Source organism: Pseudophryne corroboree, chromosome 7, assembly GCF_028390025.1.
Source record: "Pseudophryne corroboree isolate aPseCor3 chromosome 7, aPseCor3.hap2, whole genome shotgun sequence".
Classification (NCBI taxonomy): Eukaryota; Metazoa; Chordata; class Amphibia; order Anura; family Myobatrachidae; genus Pseudophryne; species Pseudophryne corroboree.
In genome coordinates, this window is record NC_086450.1 from 3,546,597 (window position 1) to 3,568,392 (window position 21,796).

The window sequence follows — 21,796 nt, forward strand, 5'->3', positions numbered from 1 at the left end:
TCAGCTGACATTGATACCCTAGATAGGGATACCATTTTATTGACCTTAGGTCACATTAAAGACGCAGTCTTATATATGAGAGACGCTCAGAGAGACGTTGGCCTGTTAGGTTCGAGAGCCAACGCCATGGCGATTTCTGCTAGGCGAACCCTGTGGACCCGCCAATGGACAGGTGATGCCGACTCAAAAAGGCATATGAAAGTTTTGCCTTACAAAGGTGAGGACTTGTTTGGGGAAGGTCTCGCGGACCTGGTTTCCACAGCTACAGCGGGTAAATCTACTTTTTTACCTTATGTTTCCCCACAGCAGAAGAAAACGCCGCAATATCAGATGCAGTCCTTTCGGTCGCATAAATCCAAAAGAGGTCGGGGATCTTCCTTCCTTGCCAGAGGTAAGGGTAAAGGGAAGAGAATGCCTGCTACAGCTAGTTCCCAGGAGCAGAAGTCCTCCCCGGCTTCTACTAAATCCACTGCATGACTCCACTGAGGGAGTCCGCTACGGATAGGGGCACGTCTTGGACTCTTCAGCCACGTCTGGGTTCAGTCAGATGTGGATCCTTGGACAATGGAAATTGTGTCCTAAGGTTACAAACTGGAATTCGAAGACGTGCCTCCTCGCCGGTTTTTCAAATCGCCCTTACCAGCTTCTTCCCCAGAAAGGGAGATAGTTTTAGCTGCAATTCAAAAACTGTGTCAACAACAAGTGGTTGTCAGGGTTCCCCTACTTCAACAGGGGCAGGGGTACTATTCAACCCTGTTTGTGGTCCCGAAACCGGATGGCTCGGTCAGACACATTCTAAATTTAAAATCCCTAAACCTGTACTTAAAAAAGTTCAAATTCAAGATGGAATCGCTCCGGGCAGTTATCTCCAGCCTGGAAGGGGGGGATTTTATGGTGTCACTATACATAAAGGATGCATACCTTCATGTCCCCATATAGCCCCTTCATCAGGCGTACCTGAGATTCACTGTACAGGAATGTCATTACCAGTTTCAGACGTTGCCGTTTGGGCTTTCCACGGCCCCGAGGATTTTCACCAAGGTAATGGCAGAAATTATGGTGCTCCTGCGCCGGCAGGGAGTCACAATTATCCCATACTTGGACGATCTCCTGATAAAAGCGAGATCGAGAGAACAGTTGCTGAAAAGCGTGTCGCTCTCCCTGAGAGTGCTGCAGCAACATGGCTGGATTCTCAATCTGCCAAAGTCACAGTTGGTTCCAACGACTCGGCTATCTTTCTTGGGCATGATTCTGGACACAGAACGAAAGAGGGTTTTTCTCCTGATGGAAAAAGCCCAGGAACTCCAGAACATGGTCAGAGACCTGTTGAAACCGAAAAAGGTGTCAGTCCATCAATGCACTGGGGAAAATGGTGGCGTCCTACGAGGCCATCCCCTTCGACAGGTTTCATGCAAGGACTTTTCAGTGGGATCCTCTGGACAAGTGGTCCGGGTCCCATCTTCACACTCATCAGAAAATCAGCCTGTCCCCCAGGGCCAGGGTGTTTCTCCTGTGGTGGCTGCAGCGTGCTCACCTTCTAGAGCAGGGGTGGGCAATTATTTCAGCTGGGGGGCCGCTTAACACTTCCAGCGAATATTCGAGGGCCACACACAAAATACTCAAAAAGAGATCCCTTTTTACACATTACGGCAGACAGCATCCCCTTTTTACACATTACGACAGACAGCGTCCCCTTTTTACAGATTACGACAGACAGCACCCCCATTTTTATAATTACGGCAGACAGCGCCCCCGCTTTTATACATTACGGCAGACAGCGCCCCCGCTTTTATACATTACGGCAGACAGCGCCCCCGCTTTTATACATTACGGCAGACAGCGCCCCCGCTTTTATACATTACGGCAGACAGCGTCCCCGTTTTTATACATTACGGCAGACAGTGCCCCCGTTATTACACATTACAGCAGACAGCACCCCCGTTTTTTCACATTACGGCAGCAAGCGCCCCCGTTTTTACACATTACGGCAGACAGCATCCCCTTTTTACACATTACGGCAGACATCGCCCCCGTTTTTATACATTACGGCAGACAGTGCCCCCGTTTTTTTACACATTACGGCAGACAGCACCCCCCATTTTTACACATTACGGCAGACATCACCCCCATTTTTATAATTACGGCAGACAGCACCCCCGTTTTTATACATTATGGCAGACAGCGCCCCCGTTTTTACACATTACGGCAGACAGCGCCCCCGTTTTTACACATTACGGCAGACAGGGCCCCCGTTTTTACACATTACGGCAGACAGTCCCTACCCCCCTTTCCCCACCCTCCCCTAAACCTATATAGCAGTCCTTACCCCCCCCCCCCACACTCCCCTAAACCCATACAACCGTTTTTAACTACCCTCCCCATAACTTATAGGGCAGCTTTAGCTTTATCCAGGGGGTTTACCTATTTCTCAGTGACGATCCCCACTGTCAGTGATGATCCGCGCTGCTGCTGCTGCTGATGCTGCTTCTCCCCGCTGGCTGCCGTTTCTTCTCCCCACTGGCCTCCGCTTGTGCTCCCCACTGGCCGCTTCGTTCTGCTCCGAGTCCCACTCTGCAGTGCCCGCCCAGCGCCGCCCCCCGTGACGCCCAGCGCATGAGATAGAGGAAATCCCGGTCAGCTGACCATGTGACGTGACCGGGATTTCCTCAGCGGCGCCGCGTCTGCGAGCAGTGCAATGACAAGCGGCCTGTCGGGCCTCTTGTCATTGCACTCTGGTGGGGCACAGCGGGCCAGGCAGGATCGGTCCGCGGGCCGCATCCGGCCTGCGGGCCGCATGTTGCCCACCCCTATTCTAGAGGGTCGCAGGTTCGGCATTCAAGACTGGGTTCTGGTGACCACGCACGCGAGCCTCCGAGGATGGGGAGCAGTCACGCAAGGAAGAAATTTTGAGGGACTATGGTCAAGCCAGGAGGCTTGTCTACACATCAACGTACTGCAATTGAGGGCCATATACAACGGCCTGCGTCAAGCGGAGAATCTTCTTCGCGACCTACCGGTTCTGATTCAGTCGGACAACGTCACAGCCGTGGCTCATGTAAACCGACAAGGCGGAACGAGGAGCAGAGTGGCAATGGCGGAAGCCACCAGGATTCTTCGCTGGGCGGAAAATCATGTAAGCGCTTTGACAGCAGTCTTCATTCCGGGAGTGGACAACTGGGAAGCAGACTTCCTCAGCAGACACGATCTACATCCAGGAGAGTGGGGACTTCATCAAGAAGTTTTTGCAGAGATAACAAGTCATTGGGGACTTCCTCAAATAGACATGATGGCGTCACGCCTCAACAAGAAGCTTCGGAGGTATTGTGCCAGGTCAAGGGACCCTCAGGCAGTAGCGGTGGACGCCCTGGTGACACCGTGGGTGTTTCGGTCGGTCTATGTGTTTCCTCCTCTTCCACTGATCTGAAAGATATTGAGAATCATAAGACGAAAAAGAGTGCGGACAATACTCATTGTTCCAGATTGGCCTCGAAGGACCTGGTATTCAGATCTTCAGGAACTGCTCGCAGAAGATCCGTGGCCTCTTCCTCTCAGAGAGGACCTGTTGCAACAGGGGCCCTGCGTGTTCCAAGACTTACCGCGGTTACGTTTGATGGCATGGCGGTTGAACACCGAAACCTAGCTGGAAAAGGCATTCCGGAAGAAGTCATCCCTACTCTGATAAAGGCTAGGAAGGAGGTGACTGCGAAGCATTATCACCGTATCTGGACAAAGTATGTATCTTGGTGTGAGGCCAAGAATGCTCCTACGGAAGATTTCCTTCTGGGCCGTTTTCTCCACTTTCTGCAGACAGGAGTGGATATGGGCCTGAAATTAGGCTCCATTAAGGTACAGATTTCGGCCCTATCAATTTTCTTTCAGAAAGAATTGGCTTCTCTCCCGGAAGTCCAGACTTTTGTAAAGGGAGTGCTGCACATACAGCCTCCTTTTGTGCCTTCAGTGGCACCATGGGACCTTAACGTGGTGTTACAGTTCTTAAAATCTCACTGGTTTGAACCTCTTCAAACGGTGGAATTAAAATTTCTCACTTGGAAGGTGGTAATGTTGTTGGCCTTGGCATCTGCAAGGCGGGTGTCCGAATTGGCGGCTTTGTCTCACAAAAGCCCCTATCTGATTTTCCATGTGGATAGAGCAGAATTGAGGACTCGTCCTCAATTTTTGCCTAAGGTGGTTTCATCGTTTCATATGAACCAACCTATTGTGGTACCTGTGGCTACGGGGGACTTGGAGGATTCCAAGTCCCTTGATGTAGTCAGGGCCTTGAAAATTGATGTACCCAGGACGGCTTGGGTTAGGAAAACAGAGGCTCTGTTTGTCCCTTATGCAGCCAACAAGGTTGGCGCTCCTGCTTCTAAGCAGACTATTGCTCGCTGGATCTGTAACACGATTCAGCAGGCTCATTCTACGTCTGGATTGCCGGTACCAAATTCGGTAAAGGCCCATTCCACTAGGAAGGTGGGCTCTTCTTGGGCGGCTGCCCGAGGCGTCTCGGCATTACAACTTTGCCGAGCGGCGACTTGGTCGGGTTCAAACACTTTTGCCAAATTCTTCAAGTTTGATACCCTGGCTGATGAGGACCTCATGTTAGCTCAATCGGTGCTGCAGAGTCATCCGCACTCTCCCGCCCGGTCTGGAGATTTGGTATGATCCCCATGGTCCTTACGGAGTCCCCAGCATCCTCTAGGACGTAAGAGAAAATAAGATTTTAAACCTACCGGTAAATCTTTTTCTCCTAGTCCGTAGAGGATGCTGGGCGCCCGTCCCAGCGCGGACTAAATTCTGCAAGGCTTGTATATAGTTGTTGCTTACATAAGGGTTATGTTACAGTTTTGATCAGTCTCTGGCTGATGCTGTTTTGTTTCATACTGTTGACTGGTTCGTATATTCCATGTTATACGGTGTGTATGGTGTGGGCTGGTATGAATCTTGCCCTTAGATTAACAAAATCCTTTCCTCGTACTGTCCGTCTCCTCTGGGCACAGTTTCTCTAACTGAGGTCTGGAGGAGGGGCATAGAGGGAGGAGCCAGTGCACACCCATTCTAAAGTTCTTTATAGTGCCCATGTCTCCTGCAGAGCCCGTATATACCCCATGGTCCTTACGGAGTCCCCAGCATCCTCTACGGACTAGGAGAAAAAGATTTACCGGTAGGTTTAAAATCTTATTTTTTGACCTAATAGTTTTTAAACATTATTGAAAACAATTAGAAATCACGTTACAGACACTGGGCCGGATTCAGAACATACGGCAGTGATTGACAGTCTGATGCCGCGTGGGGCAATGACAGCCTCTTTTTTTCAAACGGAGATGAGGCCAGGATCTGTCAGAGGACGGAGATTTTCTGGGCTGTCTGTAGTCCCTGTGGCAGACGGGTGATGGTGTCACAGACAACGCTGCATCCTAGGGCCTGGCTAGGATCAGTAATGCAGCTGTCCAGTAGTAAAACCTTACCTTAATGTAGTTACCCCCCCCCCCCCCTTCCCCTCGTATCCCCCACAAGTCTAGCATTCAGTTCTCTTTTCCATTCATGCCTTCAATGATTTATTAATTTAAGGTCAAACAGATGAAGGACAGAAACACACAATGTACCAGAACGCATTCATCTGCTGAGGATGTCCAGACATATATAAGCTGGTCGCTGTCTATGGAACAATAATTTCACTCCATCGGACCTTTAATACAGCGGCGTTTCAGGTATGTAACGCACAGAATCTGCTGGACGCAGAGAGGTAACGCACTACACATGTTCTGTAAGAATGAATCCGCCTGGTATATTGTTTTATTCATTCAGACTTCTGGAATATTAATGTGACCGTATTTCCCCTTGCGCTGTCTGTTCTCCCTCTGACTCCCTGCGCTCTGATCCTCTCCTGCCGCGCGTCCATATAGCGGCTAATGGGCTGTGCCATCGTTAGGGCCGCTAATTATCTATCTTACATTTACGCCTTGCGATGACGACCGTCAGCATGAACTGCGCTACTTTATAAGAAAATATATAAAATGTATTTCCAGCACCTGCACTTCCACTCTAGGCAGTATTGGGGGTACAACAACCGCGAGGTCCAGCTGAAAATGGCGATACTGTGCCCTAAAGCCGCTACACCTGGGGCTCGGTTCCCTAGGGAAGTGTTTCCAAAGCCCGGTCGCCATGGTACTCTAACAGTGCATGTTTTCCAGATCATCTGCCTGGAGCACAGGTGTGTTAATTGCCTAACACAATAGATGTATAGATGGTACTAATTACTCCTGAGGATCCTTGAAAACACGCACTGCGAGGGTTCCATGAAGATTGCGTTTCAGAAACACCGCCCCATAACCAGTGTGCGCTTACCATTCCCAGAAACGCCCCACACATCTGCTCGGTGGATATGTCGCTAATAAAGTAAGACTGAAGCATTTTTGTGTGGTGCACTAATGGTCACAGCATGCCCTGGCCTCCTCAAATTGCTTTGGTGTGCACGTTCTCATCATCCATTAATGGGAATAAACCTTTGATGATGGGAACGTGCCCTCATGGAGCCTGCAGCAGATTCCCAGTTCTGCTTATACTGACAGACTAAGGCATTGGCTCCCAAACTCTGTCCTTAACTCCCAGCAGGTCATGTTTTCCAGATCACCCAGCACAGGTGTATTCACAACTCACTGACACAGTGTAAAGATCCACAGGTGGACGTTATGATTATTCCACTTGTCATTCTGTGAGGAGACCTGGAAGACGTGACCTATTGGGGGTCCTTGGGAACCCCTGGACTAGGGGATGATTCCCACCGCTATTCATAGATAGAAGTGATATACTTACACCTCTGCCATGTTTTACGCATCAGTCGTATCTGAGAAATCCACGCCTCACGTACTGTGCGGTGTCACGGCCATCTCAGGATGCCTGCGGCTCTGCATACTGCGCAAAATGCATAGGTTTCCTATCGCAATTTGTGTCTGCATTATAGACAGAAGCTGTAGCCCCCTGTACGTCAGCTTCTATGGGATTGACGGGTTTTCTAACCTCCGTCCCTCACCTGTTACAATGATTTTATGGCGGTCTCGTGTACTGGGAATAGGAGTCCTAAAGATCCAATGATATCGGAGGATCTCTCAGGTTCCCGTCTCGTACCACCCAGTATTTCTAGGCAAACGTGAATCCGGGATGTGACAGCGGATCAATATAACTTTACCGCAATTAAAGACAAAAAAACTTTTAAATTCCTTTTGCAAAGAGAATTCGTTCCAATCCGTGCGGAAGGCTACACGAGGACGGGCTGGTGTCACTTCTGATCCACATGTGTACAATACATCTTCTAGCAACAGCCGATAGAACCACTATACATGTCGTACAGGCTTTAGAAGCAGGTATGTCCAAACTGCGGCCCTCCAGCTGTTGTGAAACTACACATCCCAGCATGCCCTGACACAGCTTTAGCATTCTCGGACAGCAAAACTGTGTCAGGCCATGCTGGGATATGTAGTTTCACAACAGCTGGAGGGCTGCAGTTTGGACACGCCTGCCTTAGAGGGTCTAGAGAAAGTGAATTAATACCAACAATACCGCATTCTGGGGATATGGAGGACAAGGATAAAACAATGAGCCTTGGAAGTCCTAACCTGCCCGCACAGCATGCATACATACATACATACATACATACATCCATCCATCCATCCATCCATTGCTGTTCCATATATATATTGCTGTTCCATACATACATACTTACATTGCTGTTCCATACATACATACATACATACATACATACATACATTGCTGTTCCATATATATATATATATACATTGCTGTTACATACATACTTACATTGCTGTTCCATACATACATACATACATACATTGCTGTTCCATATATACATACTTACATTGCTGTTCCATACATACATACATACATACATCCATTGCTGTTCCATATATACATACTTACATTGCTGTTCCATACATACTTACATACATACATTGCTGTTCCATATATATATATATATATATATATATATAGTCACAATGGGAAAAGGCTGCACTCTCAGGACTTGTAGTAATGATAACACCAAAGAAGAGACAAACAACTACTCCATAGCTCTGTAGATTAATGTTTCGATTTATCCAAAAACCGTCATCAGAATCATATAACATACAATACATACAAGACATACTTACATAACCTTCTCCCCCCGTCAGGAAGCCGCTGGCGCCGCGCCGTCTCCCGGGTCAATGACGTCACACGAGCGACGCGCGCCCTCCGGCGCGCCCAGGTGACCGCCCGGCGTCATGGCAACCCGGCCCTAACAAACCACTGTGAATGATTACATAAAAACATCAAACGCAAAATACACATGTGGTTACAGACTAAACAAACAAACTTTTACCTTAATCACTAAACCGATGCTGAGCAATAGGTACATATCCTGATAAGCTATTACTAATCCAAGAATAGCACATACTAACTGTCAAACCTAAAAAAGAAATGGTTATATTACAAAAAACAACTCAACGGTAGCATCTCATTTAAACCGCGAGGGGAGACCGTGTCCAAGCGGTGAATCCAACGCGATTCTTTCTGCAACAATACCTTGTGTCTATAACCCCCCCCGCATTCTCTTGGGTGCTTGATCTATAATTTTGTAACGTACGGTACTCAGCCCATGGTTGAACGCTTTGAAGTGCCGAGCAACAGGCTGACTATGTGTCCCAGTATGTTCTAATGCCTGTCTGATCGCGGACCTATGTAAGGCCATCCGTTCCTTAAATTGCCTTGTGGTCTTCCCCACATAGGGGAGACCACAAGGACAACGTATAATGTAAACAAACAACAAATGTGCTTGAGCACGTTAACACCTGTCGGATGGCACACCTCACTCCCGTCTGTGGGTGCGGGAAGGAACTCCCCGTCTCCATGTAGTTACATGTGGTGCATCCAGTGCACCTGTAGCAGCCTGGTTTTTTGGTCAAGAAATTGGTAGGGACCCTGTCCTGAAAGGAAGAAATGTCATTCTTCACCAACCAATCTTTAAGGTTACGGTCCCTGGCAAAACTGGGCATCATCGTGGCATTCCGGAGACACGGCAAGTCCTTGTCCGTAGTCACTATGGGCCACAATCTTTTAGCACATTTGGCAATCTCCCCACTCGATGAGTGGAACCTCTGGACAAAGGGGACAACCTCTCTGCCCCCCCCCTTACCCGGACTCTTTCCTAATGTCTTTGCCCTAGGAATTTTGAGCACTTTCTCCTTAGCTTCAATCAAGGCATCAAATTTGTACCCCCTTACAATGAATTGACGTATCATGAGGTCAATCTCCTTCTCAGTTTCCACTGGATCATCGGAAATCCGATGAACTCTCAGAAACTGAGAGTAAGGTAGCCCTACTTTCCTGGTGACACGGAGTCCTCAAGTGGAGGTAATTCCTCCCAAAGCGAGATAGAGACACAGAAGAGAGGTGCAGCGAACAAACCCCCTTTAGGGGTGAGTACGCGCGCTCAGCGCGACACAAAAGGAGACCGGTTACCCGACGAGGGAAGCAGTGGCAAAGGACGCTCAAAAGCCGCCACCAAGAAGAAAATCAAATAGTTTTTAATTTGTCCAGTCGGACTCTGTCGGATGCTGAATTACGGGTTCTCAACAAAGGACTGTCATTTGTGCCATCCAGCAGTTTTGATGATTTCCAATGGAAACTGGATCATTATACATTTCTTCCTTTCAGGACAGGGTCCCTACCAATTTCTTGACCAAAAAACCAGGCTGCTACAGGTGCACTGGATGCACCACATGTAGCTACATGGAGACGGGGAGTTCCTTCCCGCACCCACAGACGGGAGTGAGGTGTGCCATCCGACAGGTGTTAACGTGCTCAAGCACATTTGTTGTTTACATTATACGTTGTCCTTGTGGTCTCCCCTATGTGGGGAAGACCACAAGGCAATTTAAGGAACGGATGGCCTTACATAGGTCCGCGATCAGACAGGCATTAGAACATACTGGGACACATAGTCAGCCTGTTGCTCGGCACTTCAAAGCGTTCAACCATGGGCTGAGTACCGTACGTTACAAAATTATAGATCAAGCACCCAAGAGAATGCGGGGGGGTGATAGACACAAGGTATTGTTGCAGAAAGAATCGCGTTGGATTCACCGCTTGGACACGGTCTCCCCTCGCGGTTTAAATGAGATGCTACCGTTGAGTTGTTTTTTGTAATATAACCATTTCTTTTTTAGGTTTGACAGTTAGTATGTGCTATTGTTGGATTAGTAATAGCTTATCAGGATATATACCTATTGCTCAGCATCGGTTTAGTGATTAAGGTAAAAGTTTGTTTGTTTAGTCTGTAACCACATGTGTATTTTGCGTTTGATGTTTTTATGTAATCATTCACAGTGGTTTGTTAGGGCCGGGTTGCCATGACGCCGGGCGGTCACCTGGGCGCGCCGGAGGGCGCGCGTCGCTCGTGTGACGTCATTGACCCGGGAGACGGCGCGGCGCCAGCGGCTTCCTGACGGGGGGAGAAGGTTATGTAAGTATGTCTTGTATGTATTGTATGTTATATGATTCTGATGACGGTTTTTGGATAAATCGAAACGTTAATCTACAGAGCTATGGAGTAGTTGTTTGTCTCTTCTTTGGTGTTATCATTACTACAAGTCCTGAGAGTGCCGCCTTTTCCCATTGTGACTGTTTAGACCCGTGCTGGGTTTTGTTTGGAGGGCACCTGGGCACATTTGTGGAGACACAGCTGAGTGCCGGTGTGTATGGAAGGTATATATATATATATATATATATATATATATATATATATATACATACATACATACATTGCTGTTACATACATACTTACATTGCTGTTCCATACATACATACATACATACATACATTGCTGTTCCATACATACATACTTACATTGCTGTTCCATACATACATCCATACATGCATACATACATTGCTGTTCCATATATATACAAGCATACATACATTGCTGTTCCATACATACATACATACATAGTTGTTCCATACATACATACATACATACATACATACATAGTTGTTCCATACATACATACATACATACATTGCTGTTCCATACATATATTGCTGTTCCATACATACATCCATTGCTGTTCCATACATACATACATCCATACATACATTGCTGTTCCATACAGACATACATACATTGCTGTTCCATACATACATAAATACATTGCTGTTCCATACATACATACATACATACATTGCTGTTCCATACATACACACATTGCTGTTCCATACATACATACATACATACATACATACATTGCTGTTCCATACATACATACATACATACATACATACATACATACATTGCTGTTCCATACATACATACATTGCTGTTTCATTCATACATACATACATACATTGCTGTTCCATACGTACATACATTGCTGTTCCATACATACATACATACATACATACATACATACACACATTGCTGTTCCATACATACATTGCTGTTCCATACATACATACATACATTGCTGTTCCATACATACATACATACATTGCTGTTCCATACATACATACATACATACATACATGCATTGCTGTTTCATACATACATTGCTGTTCCATACATACATACATACATTGCTGTTCCATACATACATACATACATTGCTGTTCCATACATACATACATACATACATACATACATACATTGCTGTTCCATACATACATACATACATTGCTGTTCCATACATACATACATACATACATACATATATACATACATTGCTGTTCCATACATACATACATACATACATTGCTGTTCCATACATACATACATACATACATACATACATTGCTGTTCCATACGTACATACATTGCTGTTCCATACATACATACATACATACATACATACACACACACATTGCTGTTCCATACATACATACATACATTGCTGTTCCATACATACATACATTGCTGTTCCATACATACATACATACATACATACATACATTGCTGTTCCATACATACATACATACATAGCTGTTCCATACGTACATACATTGCTGTTCCATACATACATACATACATACACACACACACACATTGCTGTTCCATACATACATACACACACACACACACACACACACACACACACACATTGCTGTTCCATACATACATACATTGCTGTTCCATACATACATACATTGCTGTTCCATACATACATACATACATACATGCATTGCTGTTTCATACATACATTGCTGTTCCATACATACATACATACATTGCTGTTCCATACATACATACATACATACATACATACATACATACATTATTATTATTATTATTCTCCTTTATTTATATGGCGCCACAAGGGTTCCGCAGCGCCCAATTACAGAGTACATAAACAAATAATCAAACCGGAAAACAGCAACTTACAGTTGATGACAGTATAGGACAAGTACAGGGTAAATAAACATAGTTACATCAGCAGATGACACTGGAATAAGTATCAGGTGGCAGAAGACTGATGGAATTGGTGCAGTTGAAGACTATTAAAGTAAGAAAGGATAAGCACATGAGGGAAGAGGACCCTGCTCGTGAGAGCTTACATTCTAAAAGGGGAGGGGTAGACAGACAGGGGTGACACAGTTGGGGTACATAGAGAGCGTAGAACAGAGGGTTAGGATGAGATTTGACTGGGTTTGGTGAAGAAGTGGGTCTTGAGAGCCCGTTTGAAGTTTTGTAGAGAGGTGGAGAGTCTGAGGGGGAGAGGTAAAGAATTCCAAAGAAGTGGTGCAGCACGTGAAAAATCTTGGAGGTAGGAGTGGGAGGAAGTAATCCGTAGGCAGGAGAGTCGGCGTGCATTAGCAGAGCGAAGAGGACGGGTGGGAGTGTAAAGGGAGATAAGGTCAGAGATGTAGATGGGAGAGGAGTGGGTGAGGGCTTTGTAAGCGAGTGTGAGAAGCTTGAAATGGATTCTGAAAGGGAAGGGGAGCCAGTGAAGGTCTAGTAAGAGAGGAGAGGTGGACGTAGTGCGTTTGGTGAGGAAGATGAGCCGGGCAGCAGCATTGAGGATAGATTGCAGTGGAGAGAGGTATTTGTCAGGAATGCCAGTCAGGAGCAGATTACAGTAGTCCAGTCTGGAGATGACCAGTGAGTGGATAAGAGTCTTAGTAGCATCCTAGGTTAGAAAGGGTCTGATCCTGGAAATATTTTTTAGATGAAAATGGCAGGTTTGTGAGAGGTGCTGAATGTGTGGTTTGAGGGAGAGGGAGGAGTCAAGGATTACTCCAAGACAGCGCACTTGGGGGCTAGAGAAGATAGTAGTGCCATCAATAGATAATGAGATTGTAGGAGGTGAGGTTATGCGGGAGGTGTCACGATCCGGGTATCTGGACGCCATTTTTTACCCATCAGATGCCTCCTAAGGCTGGCTCAGCGCTCCAGGACCGGATCCCATCTGTTATCCTGATGTGTACATTCCTGTATCCTCTCCTGTCACTCTGGGACGCTGTCACAGTAAACGCCATATTACACCTGGCATGGCGTCTCCCGCGGCCTCCGCCGCCGTCCCTGAACTTCTGCATGCAGAGTGTCTGAGTGGCGATTACGTCAGCCGCGGCCTCCGCTGTGTCCGCGTGGTTGGATGTGCATCTGTCAGCCTGGCGCCTCCTGTCTCTGGTGGCCGGCGCCGCCATTACTGTTTTCATTACCACATGGATTACAAACCAAACTTCCCTCCAAGTGTCTGCATGGGCGCAGCCATCTTGGATTCTGTCAGCTGATCATTTCCACCAATCTGTTCTCAGTATTGATAATCTGCATAATTGCCTAGCCAATCCCTTCCTTGCTGCAGGTATAAATACACTGTGCCTGAGCAAGGAAGGCGTCAGTGCTTTGGTTGTCAAACCTAGTTCCTGTTTGTCTCTCTCCTGTGATTGTCTTCCAGGTTCCAGCTCCTGTCTCAAGACTTCCACCATAGAGACCCGCACCAGCATTCCACCTGCGGTGTAGCCTGACTCTCCAATCCATTGTTTATTCATCTGTTTCCAGCTACAACATTACCTGCTTCCAGCTCAGCTTCCAGCAGAGTACAGCTTCCCTTAAAGGGCCGGTGTCCTTTCTACACTTTACCACTCTCCACCGGTATTATTATTTCTCCGCTCTCAAGTTCTACATTTCAGTTCATATTTCATCGCTCCCAAGTTCATTTATTATTTAACTGGTTCCAGCCAGTATCCACTCCGTGCTAACAACAGTCTGGTTCCAGCCAGTATCCACAGCAGCTGTTTTTATCTTCAGCAACCCAGCTTTTCCTGGAACACCAGCTGGCACAATCCTGGGTTATCTCCATTGCTACAGTCGGGCCTGGTAAGGACTTTCCATCTAGAAGATCATAAGAACTATCTCACACTACCAGTGCCCTGTGGCTCCTGCCATCCTGTAGTACCCAGGAACTGTATTTATTCTTTGCTGACTTTTACGTTTTCTTTTACTGCTGCTGTGTTGCGGAGTTGTCATAATAAACATCATTGACTTTTATCCAAGTTGTCGTGGTCACGCCTTCGGGCAGTTATTATTCATGTTACTTACATGTCCAGGGGTCTGATACAACCTCCCAGGTTCCGGTACATCTCAGCCCCTACAACTGAGGCTGCCTCCCGTCAGCTCAGGCCCTCAGTTGTGACAGTAAGCACTGACCTAATGAATCCAGCCGGAGACCAGGATCAAGCGGCCAGGCCGATGCAAGAACTGGCAGCCCGACTAGAACATCAGGAGGCTGCACAGGGCCACATCATCCGCTGTCTCCAGGATCTCTCTACTCGGCTGGATGGGATTCAGACAACTCTCCGTGGATCAGGCGCGTCTGGTGCGTCAACCACAGTGACTCCAGCTATAACCCCACCCACCTTACCCATTTCTGCTCCACGTCTTCATCTTCCAACGCCAGCAAAATTTGACGGATCTCCAAGATTCTGCAGGGGATTTCTCAACCAGTGTGAGATTCAGTTTGAGCTACAACCTGGCAATTTTCCCAGTGACCGTACAAAAATTGCCTACATTATTTCTCTTCTCAGTGGCTCAGCCCTTGATTGGGCATCACCGTTATGGGAGAGGTCCGACACCCTGCTATCTTCCTACACTGCCTTTGTGTCAACATTCAGGCGCATCTTCGACGAGCCAGGCCGGGTAACCTCAGCTTCATCCGAGATTCTCCGTTTACGCCAGGGGTCACGTACTGTAGGACAATATCTGATACAGTTCCAGATCCTGGCATCCGAACTGGCATGGAACGACGAGGCCCTGTATGCTGCATTCTGGCATGGCTTATCTGAGCGTATTAAAGATAAGTTAGCTACCAGAGACTTACCTTCTAAGTTAGATGAGCTAATCTCACTCTGCACGAAAGTTGATTTACGTTTCAGAGAGAGAGCAACTGAGCGTGGAAGATCATCTGCTCCAAAATCTTCTGCTCCTCCTCCTCGTCAACTGTCACCATCTAAAGATGAGCCCATGCAACTTGGCCGTTCCCGTTTAACTCCTGCTGAGCGCCGAAGACGTCTCTCCGAGTTTCTCTGTCTCTATTGTGCAGCTCCGTCTCACACCATTAATGCCTGTCCCAAACGTCCGGGAAACTCCAAATCCTAGCTCGCCAAGGAGAGGGCCGGCTAGGAGTAATGATCTCCTCTCCATCTCCTCAAGATTGTAATCTCCCAGTCTCGCTTCAAGTTGCTCAACGTTATTGGAACGTCATTGCCCTCCTTGATTCCGGAGCAGCTGGGAACTTTATTACCGAAGCCTATGTTAAACGGTGGTCCCTACCCACCGAGAGACTTCCTTCGTCCATTTCTTTAACTGCCGTGGATGGCAGCAAAATTTTTGATGCAGTTATTTCTTTAAGGACTCTACCAGTTCGTCTGAGAGTGGGAGTTCTTCATTCCGAACTTATTTCTTTTTTAGTGATTCCAAGAGCCACACATCCTGTGGTCCTGGGCCTTCCATGGCTCCGTCTTCACAATCCTACAATTGATTGGACGACTACGCAAATCCTGGCATGGGGTTCCTCCTGTGCTGAGACATGTTTGTTTAAAGTATTGCCTGTCTGTTCTTCCTCCCCCAGGTCGTCTGATGTTCCACCTCCTCCATATCAAGATTTCACGGATGTGTTCAGTAAAGCTTCTGCTGATATCCTTCCTCCTCATAGAGAATGGGACTGTCCGATTGATCTCGTTCCAGGGAAGGTTCCACCTCGAGGCCGAACTTATCCGTTGTCTCTGCCTGAGACGCATTCTATGGAGGAATATATTAAAGAGAACCTAGCAAAGGGGTTCATTCGACCTTCTTCTTCTCCAGCCGGCGCAGGCTTCTTTTTTGTAAAAAAGAAAGATGGTGGTCTGCGGCCGTGCATCGACTACAGAGGTTTGAACGACATTACCATCAAGAACCGTTATCCTTTACCCCTGATTACTGAGCTCTTTGACAGAGTTAGCGGAGCTACCATCTTTACAAAGCTGGACTTGCGAGGTGCATACAATCTCATCCGGATCCGTGAGGGTGACGAGTGGAAGACCGCCTTTAACACCCGTGACGGACATTATGAGTACCTCGTCATGCCCTTCGGATTGAGCAATGCTCCAGCTGTCTTCCAGCATTTTGTCAATGAGATCTTCAGAGACATTCTATACCGTCATGTCGTGGTCTATCTAGACGATATCCTCATTTTTGCCAACGATTTAGAGGAACATCGTTTTTGGGTTAAAGAGGTTCTGTCCCGTCTCCGTGTCAATCATCTCTATTGCAAATTAGAAAAATGCGTCTTTGAAGTCAAGTCCATTCCGTTTCTAGGGTACATTGTGTCCGGTTCCGGACTAGAGATGGATCCTGAGAAACTACAAGCAATCCAAAATTGGCCGGTACCCTTAACCCTCAAAGGGGTACAGAGGTTCTTAGGGTTCGCCAACTATTACCGAAAGTTTATACGAGACTTTTCCACCATTGTGGCGCCTATTACTGCTTTCACTAAGAAGGGTGCTAACCCGTCCAAGTGGTCTGAAGAAGCCATGCAAGCATTTCATCTTTTAAAACAAAGGTTCATCTCTGCGCCTGTTCTGAAACAGCCTGACATCGACTCTCCTTTCATCTTAGAGGTGGATGCCTCCTCCGTTGGAGTAGGAGCGGTGTTATCTCAGAGGGCTAAAGATGGCCATTTACACCCTTGCAGTTTCTTCTCCCGGAAGTTCTCCCCAGCTGAGCGCAACTATGCCATTGGCGACCAGGAGTTGCTAGCCATCAAGCTCGCTCTAGAAGAGTGGAGGTATCTGTTGGAGGGAGCTTCTCATTCAATCACCATACTTACAGACCACAAGAACCTTTTATACCTGAAGGGCGCACAATGTCTCAATCCTCGTCAGGCCAGATGGGCACTTTTCTTTTCCAGGTTCGACTTTAAACTCCAGTTCTGTCCGGGCTCTCAGAATCGCAAGGCCGATGCCCTTTCCCGCTCATGGGAGCAAGAAAATGAGTCAGAGTCTTCAGACAAGCATCCTATTATAAATCCGTTGGCATTCTCCACGGTAGGGATGGACTCTACGCCCCCATCAGGGAAAAGTTTTGTGAAGCCGATGCTAAGGAAGAAGCTCATGCATTGGGCCCATGCTTCCCGTTTTGCCGGACATACAGGTATCCAAAAAACCCTGGAGTTTATCTCTAGGTCCTATTGGTGGCCAACTCTGAAAAAGGACGTCTTGGAGTTTATTGCATCTTGCCCAAAGTGTGCCCAACATAAAGTATCCCGCCAGTCGCCTGCGGGGCAACTGGTTCCACTATCCGTTCCCCGTCGACCATGGACCCACTTGTCGATGGATTTCATTACAGACTTACCCATGTGCAACAAGTTCAATACCATCTGGGTGGTAGTTGACCGGTTCACCAAGATGGCACACTTCATTCCTCTCACCGGTCTTCCGTCAGCTTCCAAGTTGGCTCAAGTATTCATACAAGAGATCTTCCGACTCCACGGTCTTCCTGAAGAAATTATCTCAGATCGAGGAGTTCAATTCACAGCCAAATTCTGGCGAAGTTTATGTCAAGTCCTCCAAGTCAAGCTAAAGTTTTCCACGGCTTACCATCCTCAGACCAATGGTCAAACCGAGAGGGTGAATCAGGACTTGGAGGCCTTCCTCCGCATCTATGTGTCCTCCTCTCAAGATGACTGGGTTCAATTACTTCCCTGGGCCGAGTTCTGTCATAACAACCAGTATCATTCTTCATCTGCTTCAACACCATTCTTCACTAACTTTGGATTCCACCCTAAAGTCCCTGAGTTCCAACCGCTTCCAGCAACTTCTGTTCCCGCAGTGGATATCACCTTGCATCAGTTTGCCAATATCTGGAAGAGCGTACGATCAGCTCTGCTCAAGGCATCGTTCAGGTACAAGAAGTTTGCGGATAAGAAGCGTCGAGCAGTTCCTGCTCTCAAGGTGGGTGATCGGGTATGGTTATCCACGAAGAATTTGAGGTTAAGAGTTCCCAGTATGAAGTTTGCACCTCGCTATATCGGCCCTTTCAAGATTGAACAAGTCATCAATCCTGTTGCTTACAGACTCCAGTTGCCTCCCTTCTTAAAAATACCCAGGACATTCCATGTTTCCCTGTTGAAACCGCTGATCTTGAATCGGTTTCATTCCTCACTTCCTCCAACTCCGAAAGTCCAAACTCAACGAGGCGTTGAGTATGAAGTGGCCAAGATCCTGGACTCACGTCACCGTTACGGTCAACTACAATATCTTATTGACTGGAAGGGTTATGGTCCTGAGGAACGTTCATGGACCAATGCTTCTGATGTCCATGCTCCTGCCTTGGTCCGGAGATTCCATTCCAAGTTTCCTCAAAAGCCAAAGAAGTGTCCTGGGGCCACTCCTAAAGGGGGGGGGGTGCTGTCACGATCCGGGTATCTGGACGCCATTTCTTACCCATCAGATGCCTCCTAAGGCTGGCTCAGCGCTCCAGGACCGGATCCCATCTGTTATCCTGATGTGTACATTCCTGTATCCTCTCCTGTCACTCTGGGACGCTGTCACAGTAAACGCCATATTACACCTGGCATGGCGTCTCCCGCGGCCTCCGCCGCCGTCCCTGAACTTCTGCATGCAGAGTGTCTGAGTGGCGATTACGTCAGCCGCGGCCTCCGCTGTGTCCGCGTGGTTGGATGTGCATCTGTCAGCCTGGCGCCTCCTGTCTCTGGTGGCCGGCGCCGCCATTACTGTTTTCATTACCACATGGATTACAAACCAAACTTCCCTCCAAGTGTCTGCATGGGCGCAGCCATCTTGGATTCTGTCAGCTGATCATTTCCACCAATCTGTTCTCAGTATTGATAATCTGCATAATTGCCTAGCCAATCCCTTCCTTGCTGCAGGTATAAATACACTGTGCCTGAGCAAGGAAGGCGTCAGTGCTTTGGTTGTCAAACCTAGTTCCTGTTTGTCTCTCTCCTGTGATTGTCTTCCAGGTTCCAGCTCCTGTCTCAAGACTTCCACCATAGAGACCCGCACCAGCATTCCACCTGCGGTGTAGCCTGACTCTCCAATCCATTGTGGATTCATCTGTTTCCAGCTACAACATTACCTGCTTCCAGCTCAGCTTCCAGCAGAGTACAGCTTCCCTTAAAGGGCCGGTGTCCTTTCTACACTTTACCACTCTCCACCGGTATTATTATTTCTCCGCTCTCAAGTTCTACATTTCAGTTCATATTTCATCGCTCCCAAGTTCATTTATTATTTAACTGGTTCCAGCCAGTATCCACTCCGTGCTAACAACAGTCTGGTTCCAGCCAGTATCCACAGCAGCTGTTTTTATCTTCAGCAACCCAGCTTTTCCTGGAACACCAGCTGGCACAATCCTGGGTTATCTCCATTGCTACAGTCGGGCCTGGTAAGGACTTTCCATCTAGAAGATCATAAGAACTATCTCACACTACCAGTGCCCTGTGGCTCCTGCCATCCTGTAGTACCCAGGAACTGTATTTATTCTTTGCTGACTTTTACGTTTTCTTTTACTGCTGCTGTGTTGCGGAGTTGTCATAATAAACATCATTGACTTTTATCCAAGTTGTCGTGGTCACGCCTTCGGGCAGTTATTATTCATGTTACTTACATGTCCAGGGGTCTGATACAACCTCCCAGGTTCCGGTACATCTCAGCCCCTACAACTGAGGCTGCCTCCCGTCAGCTCAGGCCCTCAGTTGTGACAGGAGGGAGGGAAGATGATCAGCTCGGTCTTAGACATGTTAAGTTTAAGAAAGCGTTGGGACATCCAGGAAGAGGTAGCAGAGAGACAGTTGGAGATACGAGTGAGGAGAGCAGGGGAGAGGTCTGGAGAGGAAAGATAGATTTGGGTGTCATCAGCGTAGAGATGATATTGGAAACCAAAGGAACTGATGAGCTTACCTAGTGAGGACGTATAGAGAGAGAAGAGAAGAGGACCGAGGACAGAACCTTGGGGTACCCCTACAGTTAGTGGAAGTGAGGGGGAGGTGGAGTCATGAGAGGAGACAGAGAAAGAACGGTCAGAAAGGTAGGAGGACAGCCAAGAGAGAGCAGTGTCACGTAGACCAATGGAGTGAAGAATTTGCAGTAGGAGAGGATGGTCCACAGTGTCAAAAGCAGCAGAGAGATCAAGTAGAATAAGTATAGAGTAGTGTCCCTTAGATTTAGCAGCATGGAGGTCATTGCATACTTTTGTAAGGGCAGTTTCAGTGGAGTGGAGAGGACGGAAGCCAGACTGGAATGGGTCAAGCAGTAAGTGTGAGGAAAGAAAGGAAGTAAGACGGTTGTAGACAATACGCTCAAGGAGTTTGGAGGCAAAAGGGAGGAGAGAGATGGGTCGGTAGTTGGAGAGAGTGTTTGGATCAAGTGTAGGTTTTTTAAGAATAGGAGAGATGAGTGCATGCTTGAAGGCAGAGGGGACAGTGCCTGATGAGAGGGATAGATTGAGAAGGTGGGAAAGATGGGAACAAGCAGAAGGAGAGAGGTAGCGGAGGAGGCGGGAGGGGATAGGGTCAAGTGGGGAGGTGGTGAGGGGACAGGAATGAACGAGGGCCATGACTTCCTCTCCAGATGCATGGGAGAAAGATGACAGAGTAGGTGCGAGGGATGGGGAGGGTTGGTAAGGGATAGGAGAAAGCTGGTTACTGATGGACTGGTGTGATGTGATGTCCTGACGTATGGAGTCAATTTTGGATGTGAAGTAATTGGCAAAGTCAAGAGCAGAGAGTGAGAAAGGGAGACGAGGTGGAGGTGGGCAGAGGAGTGAGTTGAGAGTGGCAAAGAGGCGCCGGGGGTTGGAAGACTGGAAGGAGATGAGGTTCTTGAAGTATGACTGTTTAGCAAGAGAAATGGCAGCACTGAAGGATGAGAGCATAAGTTTGAAATGGAGGAAGTCTGCCTTAGAGCGTGATTTCCTCCAGTGTCGCTCAGCAGTACGTGAGCATTTTTGCAGATATCTGGTGCATTTGGTGTGCCAGGGTTGAGGTGTTAATTTGCGAGGGTGAATAGTGGTTGGTGGAGCAACAGAGTCAAGAGCAGAAGTAAGGGATGCATTGTATGTGGAAGTGGCTTGTTCAGGGCATGAGAGAGAGAGAATAGGAGAGAGAAGTGAGTCAAACAGGGAGGAAAGGAATGTAGTGTCAATAGCTTCAATGTTACGCTTAGTGATGGTAGCCTTAGGAGGTAGAGATGGGCAAGTCGAGAGAGATAGGTTAAAGGAGAGCAGGTGGTGGTCAGAGAGGGGAAATGGGGAGTTGGA

The 21,796-nt window shown here is 47.5% G+C and overlaps 1 protein-coding gene across 1 annotated transcript in view; it reads left to right on the forward strand.

Annotated features, from left to right (window-relative positions):
* Window positions 1-21,796, forward strand: part of ICA1L (islet cell autoantigen 1 like) — a 97,353-nt gene that overhangs the window by 19,998 nt on the left and 55,559 nt on the right. The window contains exon 2 of the mRNA XM_063932243.1: window positions 5,572-5,711. The gene's annotated coding sequence lies outside the window, so the exon portion shown is untranslated. The remainder of the gene's footprint in view (window positions 1-5,571; window positions 5,712-21,796) is intronic.